This window comes from Macaca fascicularis, chromosome 5, assembly GCF_037993035.2.
Source record: "Macaca fascicularis isolate 582-1 chromosome 5, T2T-MFA8v1.1".
Lineage (NCBI taxonomy): Eukaryota > Metazoa > Chordata > Mammalia > Primates > Cercopithecidae > Macaca > Macaca fascicularis.
In genome coordinates this window covers 180,255,222-180,277,581 of record NC_088379.1, presented here as the reverse complement: position 1 = coordinate 180,277,581, position 22,360 = coordinate 180,255,222, and the positions used below count along the sequence as shown (strand labels likewise).

The following is a 22,360-nucleotide window of genomic DNA, read 5'->3' as shown; positions in this document are numbered from 1 at the left end:
CACAGTTTAGGTACTGTTCCTCTTAACTTGCTTCCAGCATGACTATATGGATAAATGGAAGCCTGCACCCAGGGACTCACGAAGAAGAAATGACTTTGTAATTTTTTTCAAGTAACAAAAGGAGGGGCAAGATACATATTATGGTGAATTATATCCATGTGGGAGAAAAATTTAACAAACAAAAAGCAACTCTGTATATAGTCCTTTATCCTTTAGTGGGAGGGAGAGACCCTACAGAAAGAGAATGAAATTACAGGTTACATATCCAAGGCTGTTTTTCCTAGGAAATATGGGAGTAGATAGAGGAGGTGGGGCTGGATGCTCATGGAAGAAGCAAAGGGTGACTGGCTTACCAGCCTGATCTCCTCTGAGAACCAATACTGGTGTATATATTTCAAGACAGCTACAAATCCAGTTCCTAGGTTTTAGTGAAGATGATTAAGAAGAGCTGAAGAAAACATCTTAGAGGTTTTAAAATTGAGCCAAGACTAACTCTGTGAGGGAAGAAAAATCAAGAGGCTTGAGTTATGAACTCCAAGATGGTTAGAGAGGACACAGATTAGATATCGTTTCTCTTTTTCATGGATGATTTCTCACTATGCAAGAATGTTACAGGTAAAAAATTTTAGTATTTATACCCATTCTTCTGAAGAGAGTTGATTCCCTGAAATGATTTGATTTGCTGAAAGTGGTGGTGAGTGGAGACTTAGGAAGGTGAGAGAGGAAAAATGTCTCAGTTAAATAACTGGAAGGGGCTGATCCAGTTGTTGAGGAGGAAAAGAGGAACAGGCCTGACTGGGAAAAAGCTGGGGAAAGGAAGAGCAGAGAGAGAAAAGCGGGAAAGAGAGTAGAGAGAATGATAAAGGAAAAAGAAGAACTACTTCATCCGGGAGAGAGAACAACATAGAAAAGTCACAACTGGGCATAGCGAATATAATTATGAGAGGAGGCTGGGCATGGTGCCTCATGCCTGTAATCCCAGCACTTCGGGAGGCTGAAGCAGACGGATCACTTGAGATCAAGAGTTCAAGATCTGCCTGGCCAACATGGTGAAACCCCATCTCTACTAAAAATACGAAAATGAGCTGGGCCTGGTGGCGCACACCTGTAGTCTCAGCTACTCAGGAGGCTGAAGTGGGAGAATTGCTTGCACCCTGGAGGCAGAGGTTGCAGTGAGCTGACATTATGCCACTGAACTCCAGCCTGGGCAACAGAGCAAGACTCCATTTCAAAAAAATAATTACGAGAGGAAAAATATGCAGGTGAGACATTTACAGAAATGATTTTGTATGCCATGCATTTGACCATTCTCCTCAACCTCATCAAGAAATTTTTTCAAATTATATTTGAATTAGTATTTTTATTCCTTTTATTTCTCATTTATTTTAAATGTAGCCACACAAAAATCTGGTGGTTCAATGATAGCAGGAAATGAATGTGCTAATTTCATCTCACATCAGGGGAATCAATAGATACTATTCCAGGCTTGGCATTGATAGTCAAATAAAGATGAGTTATACCACAATTTAAACACACATGGGTATAAAAATATCTTAAAGAAAAGAGTCCATACATTTTAAGTAACAGAAAGAAAAACATAACAGGAAAGTAGGCCACATAGCAAAATTAAAGAAACAGCATGATACATAAAAGTGCATAAATTACATAACTGAATTAAGACATATATCAGTTATTAAAGCAAATCTAAATGTCAAAATCACGAGTAGAAAAGTAAAACCTCGGCCCGGTGCGGTGGCTCACCCTTGTAATCCCAGCACTTTGAGAGGCCGAGGTGGGTGGATCACCTGAGGTCGGGAGTTTGAGACCAGCCTGACCACCATGGACAAACCCTGTCTCTACTGAAAATACAAAATTAGCTGGGAGTGGTGGTACATGGCTGTAATCCCAGCTACTCGGGAGACTGAGGCAGGAGAATTGCTTGAACCCAGGAAGTGGAGGTTGCAGTGAGCCGAGATTGTGCGATTGCACTCCAACCTGGGCAACAAGAGTGAAACTCTACCTAAAAAAAAAAAGAAAAGTAAAGTAAAAACTTTGAGGTTTGGCAAGCAAAATGTAAAATAAAATAAATACATTATTTCAAAATAGAATGGGTATATCCCTGTTACTCATTGTGAAAATCTGAAAAATGAAAAAAGGACTGGTAAAAGTTTAACAAGAATGTAAACAAAACAACCTACAGAGGTTAAAATGTCTATGCTAATGTCAGAAAAAGGAAAATATTAATATCAGAGAGAAAATTTTTCATTAAAAATAATTAAATTACACAAATCATATAATAATAATTCATGTATTCTGTAACAATGATATAAAAGTCTCAGAGCTTTTCACATTTTTTTGCCTTAATAATTGAGCAAAGTAGTTATCAATCAAGACTTGTTTAAAGTGTAAGAATAAATTGATAGAAAACAAATAGCAATTTTGAAATTTAGCTCAACTCAATTAGATACAAAAACTACAAGTATAATCAATTTATAATTTTCTTCCTGGAAATCTTAGACAATGTAATGGGAAATATTAAAAAGTAAAAGAAAAAATGTAAAGCCTACAAGAAATTAAATACTACACAATTCAATTACTAGAAACCCATGACAATGAAGTAAACATTAGTAAGCACCTTACAAATTGTATAACTGATTTAACAACAAAACCAGAATTTTGAAATATGTGTCAATAAGCATATCTGACTTTTATAAAACACATACAGAAAATATAAAAAGAAGATTGGAGAACCATCTTCCTTACTAAAATGACCTTTAGAACTAAATGTATTTTCCAAAAAATTTTCCCCAAGGTTTGTAAGTATAACAATATTTTCTAGAATTAAGGGATTTTAAAACTGAATAAAATGATCTAACGTACATTTGGAAGATGATTTTAATTATTTTTATTAAAGTATCATCACTTCTTAGAACTTAAATCCTTAGAAATGACAGAGAATAAGTATTTATTAAAAAGATAAACAAAACCTATAACTATCATGATAATCAAGAATAGCTTCATGTAGGGAAGGGGCCAGCAACTAGGGAAAAGCACTTGAAGCAGGAAGTTTAGTAAATGGGATGAATATGAGGAACATAAAACCCCAGAGAACTGCAAAACTTATCTCAGGGGCTGGGGGCTGCAGAGGTGTCTCAGGTTTAGATGTGGGAGACATGGAAGCAAGATGGTGATGGCAGTGACGGGCCATCTAGAGCGGCCGCTGCCACCAATGGCTGCAGTGGGGAGGTGTGAGCAGTGGCAGAGGGAGTGGTTACAGGAGCAGCAGTAGTGGCAGTGGGAACACTGTGCCCTGCACCCTCAAGGCAGCTGGCTGCACCGCCCCCACCCTCACACTGCTGCCCCAGACCCAGAGCCTCTGCCACTCTGGATCCTGGCCCATGTCACCCCTCTCACCTGACACTGCTGTGGGGCTGGCACAGGGAGGAGGCAGAACTGGGCCCAGGATGGTGCCACACTCCATGGAACCGGCGGGAGTCAGAGACAAGTGGAGCACTTCCAGAGCCGGTTGCCCTGGGGGGCTGCCTCAGTGGGGCTGGGCCGAGCCACTGCCAGTTGGGGAGCAGTGAGGTCAGGCACAGAGGGGCATGCAGAGAAAGGCCCAGTGTGGACCTTGAGCACACACCCCAGGCTGCGAGGAGGCACAGCTGGGGCTGCCTACAGGCTCCACGGAGCTGGCAGGAGCCCTGCCCTCCCAGGTACAGGACCTGGCATCTCTGCAGTCTACACCCTTGAGGGCCTGGGCAGGTCTCCCCTTTCCCCCACAGGCTCAGGAGTATCTGTTCCCACTCCCTGGACTCTCCCCACTCCTGGCGCCCACTCTGATCTTGGGGCAACCTGGGGAGCTGTCACAGCTCAGTGGGGTGTGTGCATCCTTTGGGCAGCACTGACACACCAACCCACTGCTGCCTTGGCCCTCTCCAGACTTTGGGTGCTGATGAGTGGTGGGGTTGGGAGAGGGGAGGGAAGCCGAGGCTTGGGGGCTGAGGGTGGCTCAGCACTGGCTTACAGGTACCTCTTGGTGCGAGCAGCCTGGGCGCCATGAACAGTCGCAGGAGGCAGACGGGCTCTTGGGTGGAAGGTAGTGGATCGTGGTGAGGACTTACCTTCAGACCAGGGAGGGCCTGAAGGGTGGGGGCGGGGCTGCCAGTATTACAGAATGGAGTGGGAACTTGCAGTGCCCTTTCCAGTCCCACCCATGGTCACCCATGGACCAACTGGCATACACTTTCTCCCCTCTGAGGCCTATAAAAACCTCAGGCTCAGCCAGGGCAGAGCAGACGACAGGACAACCAGCTGTGGAGGAGCTACCCTCTCAGCTGGACACACTGGCTGTGGAAGGGAGCTGCCCCCTGTGGGTCTCCTCTGAGCTGTTCTATCACTCAATAAATCTCCCCTTCATCTTGCTCACCCTCCACTTGTCTGCATATCTCATTCTTCCTGGTTGCAGGACAATAATGTGGAACCCGCTTAATGGATAGGCTAAATGAGCTGTAACTAAAACAGGGCTAAAACATACTTCTTGCTTGCCACATTGCCAGTGAAGAGAAGGAGAGAACAGCTGCAGCCCTTTGAGGACCCCAGACCTGGGAGCTCCCCAAGCCAGAGTAATGATTCCCTCTTTGGGGCCCTGCGGTTCCTAGCATCTCTAAACTCCCAGGCATCACCATGTTCCCTAGTACCAGCTGGGGAAGCTGCTTGCAGTGCACCTGGTCCAGCCACAGCCTCCCAGAGAGAGCCGGCACCTGGAGATGCCCATGCTGCAGCAGCAGCTGGTGTATCTGACTGTAGTGGCAGGATCCCATACTTGCTCACACATCCCTCACTCCTCCACACCTGACTCACACTCTCCTTGAAGGTGTGGGATCCAGGCTGGTCGCATGAGCCAAGTGCAGCCTGCCATGCCAAGTGGGTGGAACAAGCCCAGTGGGCCCAAGAAAAACTTGGGCAAAGGTACCACCAGCCACAGATTTACAGCCAGAAAAGCAATACCCCCAAAATCCCCTAACAATGGGAAACTGGAACTGTAGGTGATTTGTGGAGAGAGCATGTTAAAAACTCTCTCACTTTATGTCACTGCCATTAAGTAAGGCTTTTGAGTGAAATTATTTTTGTACTCTACCCTCAATAGACAGAGAGAAAAGCCGTAACTGTCTAATCTTTAATTGAGGACACTAAAGTCTAGGAAGCTGCTTCCCAGAAATCCAATGACTTCTGGGGGAATGGGCACTCAACAGTTGGTGTTCAGATGGGCTGTTGGCTCACCCTTTCCCACAAACCTGTCATATCCGTCTTCACCATCACTAAAATGACTCAGACTTTACAGTTACAAAAAGGGTAGCTGTGTATTACAATTTATAGTGTGAATATCATTACGAATCGCTCTCTCTCCCACACACAATTGAAAGAGAAGCACCAAACTCATTAATTTATGACAAAGTAACATTGTTGATAGAACAAAAGAAATTTGTAAGAAATGCTGTTGGTGCATTTCTTAAATGTTCAGGGAAACAATTGAATCCACATTTTACGTTCCTCTAAGTCCATAATGAGTTAGTAAATTAAGGTAGGATCTTTGGAAAATATGGCTAATATGTTGGGGAAATCATATGGGGGATGATCAAGGAACAGAATGGTGCCTTGGCATCTCTGTCAATGAGATCATTTCTGGGCTGTGCGATAGTAAATTAACCCACCATAGCACTTTCTAAATTATAACAGGGTGCCATTCAGGATTGAGACTTTTCACTTTTTATGGGAAAAAAATTCTTTTGGTAAAGCTAGAGGGACCCTCCAAGATCATTTAACACTTTTATAAATTGTTGTTAAAGGATCATTTTCCATTTTGTTAAAGAGAAAGTCAGTCTCAAAATCACTGTGTTAGTTAGGACTCAGAGTTAGCTACTGTAATGAAGAATGAAATAACTTGATGGGTATTATCATGGAAGAGAAAGAAAAGTGAAAGAAGGTAGAAAACCTATACATCAATTTTTCCTCTGAGGGGCAATTACTACTCTCATTTTAGTGCATTTTCTTGTATTAATTTTTCTATGTAAGTATGTTTGTGCATTAAGTATATTTGTGTATTAACTAAAAATTATAAATGTTATACCTTTTATTTAAAAGGATAATACTATACATATAATTGTATATGATAGATTTTTCAATAAATCTTGAGCATGGCATTAACATTTTTAGTAAAATCAATTTTGAAATCTATCTCATATTTCCTCCCTCATATATACTGCAATTTACTGAGTCATCTTCCCAGTGTTGAACATTTAAATTTCATCCAACTCTTCGTATTATTATTAATGGGACAATTAATATTTTGGTTCATAAGTCATCATTTAAATTTGAGATTATTTAGTAGTATAGCTTCCTGGAAATAGAATTATCGGTGTGGAAGATTTTATGGTTCATGATTTATATTGCCAATTTGCTGTTCTGAAAGTTTGTAGCAGTTTACACATCCACTGGTGCCTAACATGCTATATATTCTTCACAAACCATTAATTTAATAATATTTGAAGAATTTATTGATTGAAAGCTAAAAGGGGCTCCCTTAATCTTTGGCTTTTTTACATTTTCTAATCCTTCATGAGCCAACTTGAAAATTTATATTTCTTCAGAAAGTGGCAAAATTGTAGATAATCCTTCTGTTTTTTCTTTTTCACCAATTAAACAAAGACTTTTTAATATTTTGCTAAATGTTAATTGCTTTCATTATGTCTCCAAACATTATTTCACCACTCATTGTTATAACAAGTTCAGTGAAGGTATGTTTATCTAATATTGTACAATATGGTTGTGTTCTGTACATAAACATGCCTACGAATGAGTTCATTTGAGAATTAAATAATTAGGTAAGTGATGTTTTAAAGACTTTGTGATACAGAAATCCTCAGTAGATATTAAAGAGATTTTTAAATGTTTTGAGCTATTGGTCAAAGTTCTTGGATAAGCTGAGACATATAACAATTTTTTCAACTTAAAATAATGGAACATAGATCTTGTAATTGCTAAATCTGCTAACACTCTTTTGGGAACAGCTTAGATGTAAGTAACGAGAGATGCTTGTGCATGAAAGTGCTTCATAAACTGTACTGTATAAATGTAATCTACTATAATCTTCAGGTAAAATCAGAGAAAAAATGTCCCTGCTGTTGGAAGAGTCCTCTCAGGATTCATCTACTCATTATCCCAACATCCCCAGTGACTGGAGGAGGGCACAGACTGAGGCCAGAGGCAGAGGCTCGGGATTGGAAGAGGCCAATGCAAGGGCAGAATCTGCAGGCCCAGCACAGGACTCTTTCTCCTCCCCTGTGTAATTGATCTTTAAAAACACTGATCGCTGTCTGGTGCTGGGAGCACGAGGCCCTTTAAAACTTATAAATTAATGGGGGAGTACAGTAAAAAAAAGAACTTTCTACCTAGCCCTCAATAAATAGTTGTTGGTGAAATTAGAAATTTGAGGTGGAATTGTTCAAGTTCGTCTTGGTCACTCCTCTCTCGTGAACTCTAATTCTTTTCATATACTCTGGTGACTCCATTTCCTTGTCAGTCATGGTAGAGGATTTAATGAAAGAGCACAGTATGAGTTCCTTGGAGACATTAATGGAAACTCTGCTCAAGGCAGTCAGGGACATCTAACTGAAAGGCCTGCAGAGAGAGCCTTCAAAATGCTCATCAACTAGCTCAATAATGACAGAATAGCTTGCATGGTAAGCGGAGGGCCTTTCCAACATAGCAGTAAATCCGTCCCGTACTTGAGCACCACTTTGGGCACCAGCTCTTGCTTAGGAAGTAATGGTAGGCCATGTAGGTGGTCCTGAACGTGGGCTGAACTACAGTGAAAGCTTTCCAGAGCTTCACTATCGTTAAAGGCTCCTTGTCATAGCAAATACTTAAACATTCCAGAGCACAGACCTGGAAGAAGGCCTCCTCTAGGCTGAGTCGCAAATACTCAAAGATCCCATATGGATTTCTTCTGCAGATTCGTCTCTTTGCACCAGTTCCTCATTTGGGGCATCCTTCCTCTCGCTCACGCACACTCGGCTTCCTGCACCAGCATGTACTCGTGGTCAGGCCCTCTGTCCCCAACATGCAGGAGACCAAAATGCTGGCTGCTGTCCTCACGGTAAGGGCCACACGGGAGGACGAGAGCATCGTGTCTGCAGGAACATACTTGGGGCAGAGGTGAAGCGTCCTCTCCCACGCTTTCCTCAAAGCCGTCTGTTGGTGGGTCGTGGCCAGAGCCCTCCTGCAGGCAGCCTGATGACTCACTGGGATCACCCATAACACCTGACTTTCCAGAGTCCCCGTTTATCACAGAAGGTCTCTCTCCTACCGCTGTACCTTCCATGTTGGAAACCATTCCAGAGTTAAACCTATCATGCATTTGAGCCTGTTCATTCCTTTTCCCAAAGGGACGCTCAAGAGGTTTCATGTAATCCTTGAGGATTCTGCGTACTGTACTCTCTCACCCTGCCCCTGTCTACGCATCAGCTCTGCCACCCGCTCAACAGTACACTGATACTTCATTGATGTGATGATAGGCATGTTTGTCTTCATATCTTTCCATTTAGCAACCAGTTTAGGATCTGAAATTGTGATGTTTGGACGGCTTCTTGAAAGAATACCTTTTCCAAAAGAACCTTCCCCATAGAGCTGCTCAGTGTCCTCTGCATTCCTCACAATCGCATTGTTGTTAGTCATTTCAGCATAGAATATCTTGCATTCTTTCTGAGGACCATGGTCCTGACCAGAAGGAATCGGCAATGGAGACTCTTTAAGTCTCACACATTCTTCGTTTCCTGTTTGAGGCATGGAAAACTGCTTCTGCCATTTTTCAGAGGAGCTGTTCTTGGCCCCATGCACTTGCCGTTCGATCCTTCTGTTTTTAACTGACCCTGAATTTGTTCTCATTACTGTTTTTATTAACACGGATTAATGACTTAAATATTTTTTAAAAACTCAAACTGTAAGAAAATAAAGTGAATATTTATCTCACCACTAAATGAGAAAGGAAATTAAAACTATAGATAAATAAACCACAAAGGAAAATCCACATATATGATTTAAAAATTTGTAAACTTTATATAAAACAAGCGACAGTTGGAAAAAATGTAGGTCACTGATGTCGTTAAATAATAAAATGTAAGCATAAGTGTGTAATGCATAATATATGTCTACACATCCTTGAATTTAACCCAAAGCAGAGATGTATTCATCATTCTACTTGTTAATATTTTCTTATTTTCTCATTTCAACTTTTATTTTTATTCTTTCTATTTCATCTACTTAAGCCTTCATATACTATTACATGGCATAAATATATTTCCCTTTTAGGTTGAGTAGACTGTTTATACTTATTATTAATTTTACACTTATCACCAAAATTTTTCTGAATATTTCAGTGTCAGCTATCACTTGCCTGAAGATGATAAAATGAATAAACCAGAAGCAAATGCAAATTAGTAGAGAACCTAGGAAAAAATATAATTTTTTTCTCAGTCTGTTTTTGGCATACCTGCTTATCATTTTGATTGCAGAGTGAAAACATATATATGCAATCATTGTAAGCCAGTAAAACTTTTCAATGCATTTTCAAATGAAATGTCACAACATTTTCTCATATTTCTGAAAGAGTAACATGATTTTGAGGTGTTTTAACCTATATAAACCGTTTTGAAAAATCAATATGTTGCTTATAAGATATAGCTAATATTTGGCCTTGGTTTCCCAAGAAAATGTATTATTACCATAATATGATGAGGTATGAATTTCTGACAGCTATAATTGAATCTCTGGCTGTTCAATTCCAGACAAGGTGAGAAAAAAAAATTGTGCACTTATGAAGCTTTTAAAACTGCTTTTTGAATTATTACTCTTTTGGCTAACAATATTACATTGAGTAGTTCTATGACAAAAATTTCAGGGGCTGTTTAAAAATATTTAACATTTAAAATTCTATGCTAAAGAATTGAATTCCAGCTACAGTATTTTGCCATGCTTATCTCCTTAATATACTACATTATTTGGGGTATTAACGAGAATTTAACATGTCAAATACAAGACTCATAAATTATAACACAACTGACTTTTAAGTAACACAACGATAGGGTTGAAAGATAGTTTGGAAATAATCGAATTCAACTTTAGGATAAAAAGGTTTAGTAGCCATGTCCTCCAACCAAGGGCATCCTGGGGAGAAACTGCCTGAAGTCACCTAGTAAATGTGCTTCCTGTTGCTATTTTCTGTGGAAAGGTAATGGACAATTCGAAGCTTTAAGATGCTTTTTAGCAAGGTGTACATGCTCTGTTTGAGTTGCTTATGGCAAACAAACTAGGAAAATATGGATTTAAGAGGCATGGTCCATTGGAAAATGCCATTTATATGAGTATAAAATAGAGACGTTTCAAAATTAAACAGGTTTTTATTGTGTAAATGATACCCTGAATGGCTCACTTAGAGACCTCATATATTAAATCTGGGCCACAATATGTACTCTTACATCAAGGAAAGACATAGGCATTTGCTTTAGCAATACCAGAGGTTTACATCTTTGCCTGTCTCACAGTCACCAGTACCCATCACGTTATCTGTAAAAAATGGCATTGGGTAAGAGATGTGATTCAAATGAGTCTGATTTTAAAATTCTACCTTCTGTGTCATTTTTAAGCTCTTTATTCACAATTGAGAACAGAAAATCAGGGAGGTTACTTAACTTTCCTGTGGGTCCTCTATTTGTGCAGCTATGAATCTCATTAAATGTGTGACCCTGAATCAGTTACTTACTCTTTCTATGCCTCCGTTTTCTTATCTGTTACTAGAAATTATAATAGTACCTACCTCATAGGTTACTGTCTAGATTAAATGAGCTAAGCTATGTTAATGTAGTTAGAATATTTATTGGAGCTATAGTAAGAAAGATGTGTTCATTTTATGATTTTTTCCAGTATATTAGATTGGTATAGTTTGGAGCTTAAATTTTGGGTTCCTGGCCCATCACTGTCTTTATATACTGGGTTTCATACATTTCTCTATTATTGGAAAAGAAAATGATAATAAGACAAATAATTTAAAATATTTCCTTAATTTTGAAAAACAAACAAATTTAGAAATTCTTTTTTAAGACTGTACAACCAATGCTTTTGAATTATTACTGCATAGAAAAGAATTTTCAGATTCTGTAATTTAGAATATACTCATCACTCTATGTTCAAATTCGCTCTTGCTTCTGAATAAGTGCAAAGGAAATTTAATAATGGTGATGGAGAGACCATCTCTATTATAACTGATTTGTAAATTTTGGCATTTGTATTATGTGGGTGAATATTTTAGGAGTGCTCTGTGTCTATGTATTAACCTTTGATTGCTTACTACATGACAAATGCTTTGCTAAATGTGTTTGCATAAATTCATCTCACTCAATAATGATGATAACTCTAGGAGATAGATATTATGATTGTGCTTACTGTGCAGAAGAGGGAATCAAGCAAGGAATGTTTAGTAGCTGCTCAACTTCTTGCGCCTAACTAGTGATTTTAACTGCTATTTAAAGACCAGTAGTCTTACGTGGTCACGTCTCATAATTCTTACTCAATGTACCATACTGAGCAAATAACATCCTCTCTGAGCCTCAGTTCTCTCCTTTATAAAATAGTATTAAAATTAGATAATTAACTTAAAGTACTTAGTGTAGTGTCTGATATACAATTATAGACTAACAAACTAATTTTAAAAATGTAGGTGGTCGGCCGGGCGCGGTGGCTCAAGCCTGTAATCCCAGAGCTTTGGGAGGCCGAGACGGGCGGATCACGAGGTCAGGAGATTGAGACCATCCTGGCTAACACGGTGAAACCCCGTCTCTACTAAAAAAAAAAAAAATACAAAAAAACTAGCCGGGCGAGGTGGCGGGCACCTGTAGTCCCAGCTACTCGGGAAGCTGAGGCAGGAGAATGGCGTGAACCTGGGAGGCGGAGCTTGCAGTGAGCTGAGATCCGGCCACTGCACTCCAGCCTGGACGACAGAGCGAGACTCCGTCTCAAAAAAAAAAAAAAAAAATGTAGGTGGTCATATAGACGTTAATGACAAAATTAGAAGGAGTCAATCCTGACCTATTGAAGATCAATTATTGTTACAGAGTTGAAAGGAGCACTTACAAACATGAGAATATTTGATTAATTATCTATTCATTCCGATCGACTTACTTTGTTTTAACTCTTGCTGAGCAGAGTGCTTAAAAAGAAAACCTCTTGCCGTCAGAATGTCAATGATTTGCCTTTTCTCCTAAGAGTTGAGTAGTGGTGTTGGGGAGGGTTAGTGTGGATAAATGAGGAAATGGAGAAAGGCGGCAGAAAAATTTAAAAGACACTTCAGTTCGTTTGTTGTCATTTCGTTTTACAGTAAAATACAATTCCATTGAAAACTATAAGAATAATAATCTCAAAAAATATGTCATTTGTATATATTTCACATGTGTAACTTTTGCTCATAAATTGGATATACAAAAGAAAACATGCTAGGATATAGTGTATGCATACGGGTTTTTTTGTTTTTTGTTTTTTGTTTTTAATTTTACCTTAAGTTCTGGGATACATGTGTAGAATGTGCAGGCTTGTTACATAGGTATACGTGTGCCATGGTGGTTTGACACACCTATCAACCCGTCAATTAGGTTTTAAGCCCTGCATACATTAGCTATTTGTCATAATACTCTCCCTTCTTTACTTGCCCTCCAACCCCTGACAGGCCCCAGTGTGTGATGTTCCCCTTCCTGTGTCCATGTGTTCTCATTGTCCAACTCTCACTTATGAGTGATAACATGAGGTTTGGTTTTCTGTTCCTGTGTTAGTTCGCTGAGAATGATGGCTTCCAGTTTCATCCATGTCCCTGTAAATGACATGAACTCATTCTTTTTTATGACTGCACAGTATTCCATGGTGTTCATATGCCACATTTTCTTTATCCAGTCTATCATTGATGAGCATATGGGTTGGTTCTAAGTCTTTGTTATTGTAAATAGTGCTGCAATAAACATACGTGTGCATGTGCCTTTTTAGGAAAATGATTTATAATCCTTTGGGTATGTACCAGGTAATGGGATTGCTGCGTCAAATGGTATTTCTGGTTCTAGGGTTCTAGATCCTTGAGGAATTGCCACATTGTCTTACTGTCTTCCACAATGGTTGAACTAATTTACACTCCCACCAACAGTGTAAAAGTGTTCCTATGTCTCCTTTTTTTTTTTTTTTGAGAAGGAGTCTCGCTCTGTCACCAAGGCTGTAGCGCAATGGTGTCATTGCAATGGCTCACTGCAACCTCTGCCTTCCAGGTTCAAGTGATTGTCTTGCCTCAGCCTCCCAAGTGGCTGGGATTACAGATGCGTACAACCGTGCCCAGCTACTTTTTGTATGTTTAGTAGAGAAGGGGTTTCGTCATGTTGGCCAGGTTGGTGTTTCCTGACTTTTTAATGATCGCCATTCTAACTGGCATGAGATGGTATCTCATTGTGTTTTTTATTTGCATTTCTTTAATGACCAGTGATGATGAGATTTTTTTCATATGTTGGCTGCATGAATGCCTTCTTTTGAGAAGTATCTGTTCATATCCGTTGCCCACTTTTTGATGGAGTTTTTTTTTCTTGTAAATATGTTTAAGTTCCTTGTAGATTCTGGATATTAGACCTTTCTCCAATGGGTAGATTGCAAAATTTTTCTCCCATTCTATGGGTTGCCTGTTCACTCTGATGATAGTTTATTTTGCTATGCAGAAGCTCCTTAGCTTGATTAGATCCCATTTGTCAATTTGGCTTTGGCTTCAATAGCTTTTGGTGTTTTAGTAATAAAATTTTTGCCCATTCCTATGTCTTAAATAGTATTGCCTAGGTTTTCTTCTAGAGTTTTTATGGGTTTGGGTTCTACAATTAAACCTTTAATCCATCTTGAGTTAATTTTTGTATAAGGTGTAAGCAAGGAGTCCAGTTTCTGTTTTCTGTATATGGCTAGCCAGCTTTCCCAACACCATTATTTAATAGGGAATCCTTTCCCCATTGCTTGTTTTTGTCAGGTTTGTCGAAGATCAGATGGTTGTAGATATGTGGTGTTATTTCTGAGGCCTCTGTTCTGTCCCATTGGTCTATATATCTGTTTTGGTACCAGTATCATGCTGTTGTTGTTACTGTAGCCTTGTAGTACAGTTTGAAGCTAGGTAGCATGATGCCTCCAGCTTTGTTCTTTTTGCTTAGGACTGTCTTGGCTATATGGGCCTTTTTGGGTTCTATATGAAATTTAAAGTAGATTTTTCTAATCCTGCAAAGAAAGTCAATGGTAGCTGGATTGGAATAGCATTTAATCTATAAATTACTTTGGGCATTGTGGCCATTTTCATGATATTGATTCTTCCTATCCATGAGCATGGATTTTTTTTTTCCATTTGTGTCCTCTCTTATTTACTTGAGCAGTGGTTTGTAGATCTCCTCAAGGAAGTCATTCATCTCCCTTGTAAGCTGTATTCCTAGGTATTTTATTCTCTTTGTAGCAATTGTGAATGGAAGTTCACTCATGATTTGGCTCTCTGCTTGTCTTTTGTTGGTGTATCGGAATGCTTGTGATTTTTGCACATTGATTTTGTATGCTGAGACTTTGCTGCAGTTGCTTATCAGCTTAAGGAGTTTTTGGGCTGAGATGATGGGGCTTTCTACATATAGAATCATGTCGTCTGCAAACAGAGACAATTTGACTTCCTTTCTTCCTATTTGAGTACTCGTTATTTTTTTTATCTTATCTGATTGATTGCCCTGGTCAGAATTTCCAATACTATGTTGAATAGGAGTGGTGAGAGAGGGTATCCTTGTCTTGTACTGGTTTTCAAAGGGAATGCTTCCAGCTTTTGCTCATTCACTATGATATTGGCTGAGAGTCTGTCATAAGTAGCTCTTATTATTTTAGGTATGTCCCATCAATACCTAGTTTATTGATAGTTTTTAGCATAAAGGGATGTTGAATTTTACTGAAGGCCTTTTCTGCATCTATTGAGATAATCATGTGGTTTTTATCATTGGTTTTGTTTATATGATGGATTATGTTTACTGATTTGCATATGTTGAACCAGCTTGGCATCCCAAGGATGAAACTGACTTGACCATACTGGATAAGCTTTTTGATGTGCTGTTAGATTTTGTTTGCCAGTATTTTACGGAGAATTTTCATATTGATGTTCATCAGGGATATTGGCCTGAAATTTTCTTTTTTTATTGTGGCTCTGCCAAGTTTCGGTATCAGGATGATGCTGGCCTCATAAAATGAGTTAGGGAGGAGTCTTTCTTTTCCTATTGTTTGGAATAGTTCCAGAAAGAATGGCAACAGCTCCTGCTGATGCCTCTGGTAGAATTTGACTGTGAATCCGTCTGGTCCTGGGCTTTCTTTGGCTGGTAGGCTATCAATTACTGCCTCAATTTCAGAACTTGTTATTGGTCTATTCAGGGATTCAACTTCTTCCTGGTTTAGTCTTGGGAGGGAGTATGTATCCAGGTATTTATCCATTTCTTCTAGATTTTCTAGTTTATTTTCATAGAGGTGTTTATAGTATTCTCTGATGGTAGTTTGCATTTTTGGGCATCAGCTGTGAAATCTGCTTTATCATTTATTATTTTATCTATTTGATTCTTCACTCTTCTTTATTAGTTTAGTGGTCTATCTATTTTGTTAATCTTTCAAAAAACCAACTCCTAGATTCACTGATTTTTTGAAGGGTTTTTTTGTTTCTCTAGCTCCCTCAGTTCTGCTCTGATCTTAGTTATTTCTTGTCTTCTGCTAGCTTTTGAATTTCTTTGCTCTTGCTTCTCTAGTTCTTTTAATTGTGATGTTAGAGTGTCGATTTTAGATATTTCCTGCTTTCTGATGTGGACATTTAGTGCTATAAATTTCCCTCTTAACACTTCTTTAGCTGTGTCCCAGATATTTTGGTACATTGTCTCTTTGTTCTCATGGGTTTCAGATAACTTCTTTATTTCTGTCTTAATTTTGTTGGTATACACAGTAGTCAATCAGGTGCAAGGTTTTCAATTTCCATGTAGTTTTGTGGTTTTGAGTGAATTTCTAGTCCTGAGTTCCAATTTGATTGCACTGTGGTCTGACAGACTGTGTGTTATGATTTCCATTCTTTTGCATTTGCTGAAGAGTGTTTTACTTCCAATTATGTAGTCGATTTGATACAGCTGTTTTATTAGAAATTTGTATTTCTGTGTGAGGTAGGAAGGAGGAGAAAGTTGGATTTGGTGAAATCGGTAAACCAATATAATTTATAAAACATAACTTTTTTCATCAGAAGAAGCAACTTTGAGGAGCTAAGAGTTTCTTAATTTGCCTATTGATGTTTGCCTCTTGATTCATTACTCATTGTTTTCAATATTTCATTTTCTTGGCATATGTGGTAAAAAGGAAAATACATATTCAATTAAAGTTCAAAAGAGCATAACTTTGAGAACTGCATTTTGTGTTTTAAAGAATGTATCACTCTTCAATACTTTCAGTTTACAGAAGAAAATGTATTGGTTCCTGTCAAGTGTGTTTTTTGTTTTTGTTTTTGTTTTTTGGGTTTTCTTTTCTTTTTTTTTTTTTTTTTTTGAGACAGAGTTTCACTCTTTAGCCCAGGCTGGAGTGAAGTGGCACCATCTCGGCTCACTGCAACCTCTGCCTCCCAGGTTCAAGCAGTTCTCCTGCCTCAGCCACTCGAGTAGCCGGGATTACAGGCGCACGCCACCACACCTGGCTAAATGTTGTATTTTTAGTAGAGATGGGGTTTTGCCATGTTGACCAGGCTGGTCTTGAACTCCTGACCTCAGGTGATCCACCCATCTTGGCCTCCCAAAGTGCTAGGATTACAGGCATGATCCACCATGCCTGGCCCAAGTATGTATTGATAAGCCTCATAGGTGAGTTGTACATAGGTGATAACATCCATCTTCACAGAATTTATGGTTTGGAAAAGTACAGTGACCATAAGACAGCCTACATTAAAAGTAATTTTTATGAATTACTCATATCTCACAGTACATTTTACTCTGACTTGTGTCTTTGGGTCTCAAGAAAATATGCTTAATTCATACATAAAAACATTAAGGCTCACAGAATTTTGTTCAAGTGAACAAGTATATTTTGTAGTCACTGGCAGTCAGAAATTAACATCTGATCTTTAAATAATCAATTATGTCTTCTTTCCATTGGCTGACGCTGTCCTTTGCCAATAAATACCAATTTAAAAGTATTAGAAAGAGAATGTAAAACATATTTCTTGGATTATTTATTATTTTACGTTTTTAACATTATTTTGCTTATTTAAAAAAAATGATAGATTTGCATCATCACAAATGGAATGGTAGCTACACATTATTTTTGAGGTTTACATTATGGGTTCATGAAAAAAGTCAGGTCAAATGATTTATAAAGGTTCCTACATGGAAGTGATTAACCAGAACCAGTTAAAAAACATTACTGCTGAATTTCACTCAGTCCATCTGTCTGTCTTTAGATTCCAGTTATATTTAATTTTTTTATTCTTAGATTTGACTTTTGAATATTAGAATTTTGGATCATTTTGAAATATTAAAAAAATCTAAAGAATGTAAAATATAGGCAATATTTTAATATTCTGTTACATTATATGAATACCTCTAGCTTGTATAAATTAAGCGATACCAGTATTTGCTTTAGTGCTTGATATTTTTCTCTTACTGCTTTTGAGATTTTCTCTTTGTTGTTTGCTTTCAGAATTTTTATTACGATAGGGTGACCTCTTTCTGTTTCTCCTACTTACAGTTTTTTGAGCCTCTTAAATGTGTAGATTAATGTTTTTCATCACATTATGGAAGTTTTTGTTAATTCTGTATTTGAATATTACTCCTCCTTTCCCCTTTCTTTGCTTTTAGTACTTTTTGAATATGTTGGTTCACCTTATAGTGTCCCTCATTACTGTAAAGTAGTTTTTATTTTTCTTTAATCTTTTATCTCTCTGTTGTTTGGATTATATCATCTATCTTCAAGTCTGCGGATTATTTTTGGCCAGTTCAAATCATCCGATGAGCCCTTCTTTGTGTGTGTGACAGGGTCTTCCTCTGTTGCCCAGGCTAGAGTCCAGTGGCATGATCTTGGCTCCCTGCAAAGTCTGCCTCCCAGGTTCAAGCGATCTTCCTGCCTCAGCCTTCTGAGTAGCTGAGACTACAGGCACACGCCACCATGCCTGGCTAATTTTTGTATTTTTGGTAGAGACGGGGTTTCACCATGTTGCTCAGGCTGGTCTGAAACTCCTCGGCTCAAGTCATCCACCTGCCTCAGCCTCTCTTAAGTGCTGGGATTACAGGGCCGTGAGCCACTGTGCACAGTCTGATGAGCCCATTTAATGAATTTTTTACACTTAATGTACTTTTCAATTTCAGAAGTCGCATTTGATTCATTTTTGAATTTTTTATTTCTTTATGGATATTCTCTAGTTAAGATATTTCCATCATGCTTTCCTTACTTACTTCTTTAAGCACTCATTTACTTCTTGGAACACATTTATAATGGTTGCTTTAAAATCTTCATTAAGTCTGACATGTGACCCTTTTGCACGCACATCCTGTTGCCTGTTCTTTTCCCGTGTAAGTAGGACTCGTTTTCTACTGGGCCGCTTCCTTTTTGGCTTTTTGACACGCGGTCTTACTCTGTCACCCAGGCTGGAGTGCAATGGTGATCACAGCTCACTGCATCAGTGAACTCCTGGATTCAAAGGATTCTTTAGCCTTGAACTTCTGAGTAACTGGAACTGCAGGCATGTACCACTATGCCCAGCTAAGTTTCAAATATTTTTTGTAGAGACAGTCTGCCATCTTGCCTAGACTTGTTTCAGACTCTTGGCCTCCAGTGATCCTCTTGTCTTGGCCTCCCAAATGCTGGGACTACAGGCATTTTTCTTCTTCTGGGACTACATTCTTTATTGAATTTGTGGCTTGTTGATGATTCTAGGTGCATGCAGGTGTCTCAGTATCAATTCCCTGCTCAGCTGAACCCAAGGCCTCATCTCCTGTCTCTGCATGGGCATGAAAACTCAAGTTCTAGATTGCTAATTCGATATGCCCTCAGCTATCAGATCAGGTGGAGTGTCAACCAAAATGTTTAATGCTTTGGTTTAAGCTTGCCTTTGTTGCGTGTGTGTCTTTAAAATATTTTGATTGTATAAATTACTTAAATGTTTAAAATTATAAGGTGTGCTTTTAAGCAATATTATAAACAAGTTCAGGCAGGCAAGAATATGTATTCTCCCATTAAATATTCTTTAAAGCCCAGTGGCTAAAATAATTTACTTAACTGGAAAACTAAGCATATAACAAAGGACAACCTAATGAATATTTATGTAACTGTTAATGCTAATATTCTTCCATGAGGAATCATAGTCTTTAAAAATAAACCTTGTGAAAATAATTCTTATCTACCTTTAACTTCTCCATGTCATTTACTTACTTCCCATAATTACCACTTTTTGTTCCATTTAGTATACAAGTGTTCTTTAATTTCACTGACCAATGCCTTAATGTTAGGGATATGCTCAAAGAGGTGTTGAAAAAGTAAACCCCTCTTTATCTGTCAACTTCAAAATCAAACTTACCAGTCAAGTGATGGCTGATGCTCCAATAAGCCTGTTTTCCATCTGTCCAGTTTCCAGTTTCTTTGCACCAGAAAAAAAATTATCAGTTCTCTGACACTACAAATTTGTGAAAATTGGTGAGAATTCAGAAAGGTGGTAAAAATTGCCATTGATTTGATTTTTATAGCATACCTATCAGCTTGTTGAATAATAATTTGAAAATTTGCCATTAAAATTATAAACGGTATCGTATATTGTTAGTGAAGATCACACAATTTATGCCATTGAAGATTAACAGTATATGACACCAGATGATACACCATTTTGTCAGAAAGATTATTCTGAGCCAAAGGCACTCGGGAAGCAACAGATTGTAGAAGCACATTCTGATCTCCCCCTTTCTTCCTGAGAAAAGCAGGTAAAAACTCCCATATGAAAGATGCCCTCCCTGAACAAATATTCTTTCATAAGGAATTGTAGTCTTTAAAAATAGACCTTGTCAAAATAATTCTCATTACCTTTAACTTCTCCACGTCATTTAGGTACTTCCCACAATTATCACTGTTTGTTCTATTTAGTATACAAATGTTCAACTCTGTGACTTCAGCTCTTCCTTTTATGAGGGCTCTTGTGACACATTAAAGCTCATGTTAGTGGGAGCTAAATGATGAGAACGCATGGTCACATAGAGGGCAACAACTCACAATGGGGCCTATTGGAGGGTGTAAAATGAGAGAGGAAGAGGATCAGGAATATAACTAATCAGTACTAGGCTTAATAGTCGAGTGATGAAATAATCTGTACAACAAACCCCATGACACAAGTTCTCCTGTGTAAGAAACCAGCATGTGTACCCCTGAACTTAAAAGGAAAGTTAAAGCAAACAAACAAAAAACACCTTGTATTAAATTTGTAGATTTTTCTTCTGATAATCTATCTTACATTAATTTAATTATAAGGCTCAGCTGGGGACCTTATGAAGGTCGAGGTAAAGGTTTGCCTTCCCTGCATTATTAATATGAATATTTTACTTCCACCAAAGGGAATTTGTTGCATTACATTTTTTACAGTATTTTACATTTTATATTACACTTATAATAGAGAAGCAACAAAAGTCATGTCACAGCAAATCTTCCATAGTTTTAACCTATATAAGACTTGAAGAGACATTAAAAGGATATTGCGACATTTCAAAAGGTAACATGTACTTTCTACCAAAAATAATATGAGTTTGAGTGTTCATATCAACATTTTAAGAAATATAATAGATAAAAAAACTAGATATATTTCCAAAATATAATTACTATAAAGGTTCTATTTGGTTTTCAAAACTTGCTTATTTTATTCATATAAATATTTTTATCCTACTAAATTCTTTCTTTTGGTAATTAGCTGCTATGAAACCCAAATACTGCTCTTAAGAATATAAACACACCTCAAAAACTCAGTTAACTACATATTTCCAGGAAACTAAAGACAAAAAATCAAGAAAAAAGGACACTAAATATAGTTAACATCTCTGATATGAAAGTATGTTAATCTTCATTTATTAGGTTCAGAACCGTGGAGCAATTATTCCCAGACTTGACAGAACAAGCTTGACTCTGGTATTAGCTGTTTAACCTTGAATTTCAATATCTCTAGTTTTGAAATGTGGAAACAGTGCTTTTGTCAAAGGTCACAATAATGTTATGGATTAAATTGTGTTCCCCCGAAGGGTATGTTGAAATTTTACCCTCCGAGTACTTATAATGTGGCTTTACTTGGAAAGAGGGTCTTTGCAGATGTAATCAAATTAAAACGAGGACATAGTGGGGAGGAGGGGGAGTCTTAATTCAATACAGCTGTGTGCTTGTAAGAAGACATGTGAAGACAGAGGAAAGATGGCCATGTGAAGATGGAGGTGAAGATTGGAGTGATGTTGACACAAGCCAAGGAACATCCAGGGGTACCTGAAACCACAGCAAGCAAGGAAAGATCCCCTGCCCAGAGGCTTCAGAGGAAGCATGACACTACTAACACTTTGATTTTGCACTTCCTACCTCCAAAACGGAGATAATAATTTTTTGTTTTCTTAAACCTTTTAGTTTGTGATAACCTAGTAAGTTAGCCCTAGGAAACTATGACAGGTTGCTTTTATGGTTTTGACAAGCTTGGAAAACATTGCTTAATTTTACTCTTACTTTTTTTTCACCATTCTATAGGATGTTGATAAGTTGAAACTTCTAAGAATATTATATTTATAGAATGTACAGAGTGTAAGGATTAAAAGTAAATTTGAACCTCAATATCAAGCTATTCCAAGACCAAAGGGAGAAAACTCTGTTCATAAAACTCATGTGTCTTTTTATGTTTTACTTTGGGAGAATTGATTGAGACATATTGCTTCATTGTCTGTATCTAAAAGAGAATTTTATTCAGTTTCTAGACATTGCATGTGAAATATATCAATCATGTGAAATATGTTGTATATCTGTGAAAAGCCAAATTCCGCAGATGACAAACATATTATCTCTATATTATTTCACTTTGCCAAGAAATGACAAACTAGTCTATCTATATCCCTTTTCATCTAAAATATTTATTTACTTCTCTATTATGTTTAAAAATATTTTTTAGCATTTTAAAACCATTGTTCAAAACATAGATATTATATGGAGAGCAATAAATATTTACTCAGGTTAATGATTTCTTGAATCACATGCTTAGTAATAC

At 38.0% G+C, this 22,360-nt stretch overlaps 1 pseudogene; it reads right to left on the bottom strand.

The window, feature by feature from the left end:
• Window positions 1–1,008: 1,008 nt before the first annotated feature.
• Window positions 1,009–8,866, bottom strand: LOC102143153 (tRNA-splicing endonuclease subunit Sen2-like; annotated as a pseudogene).
• Window positions 8,867–22,360: the final 13,494 nt, after the last annotated feature.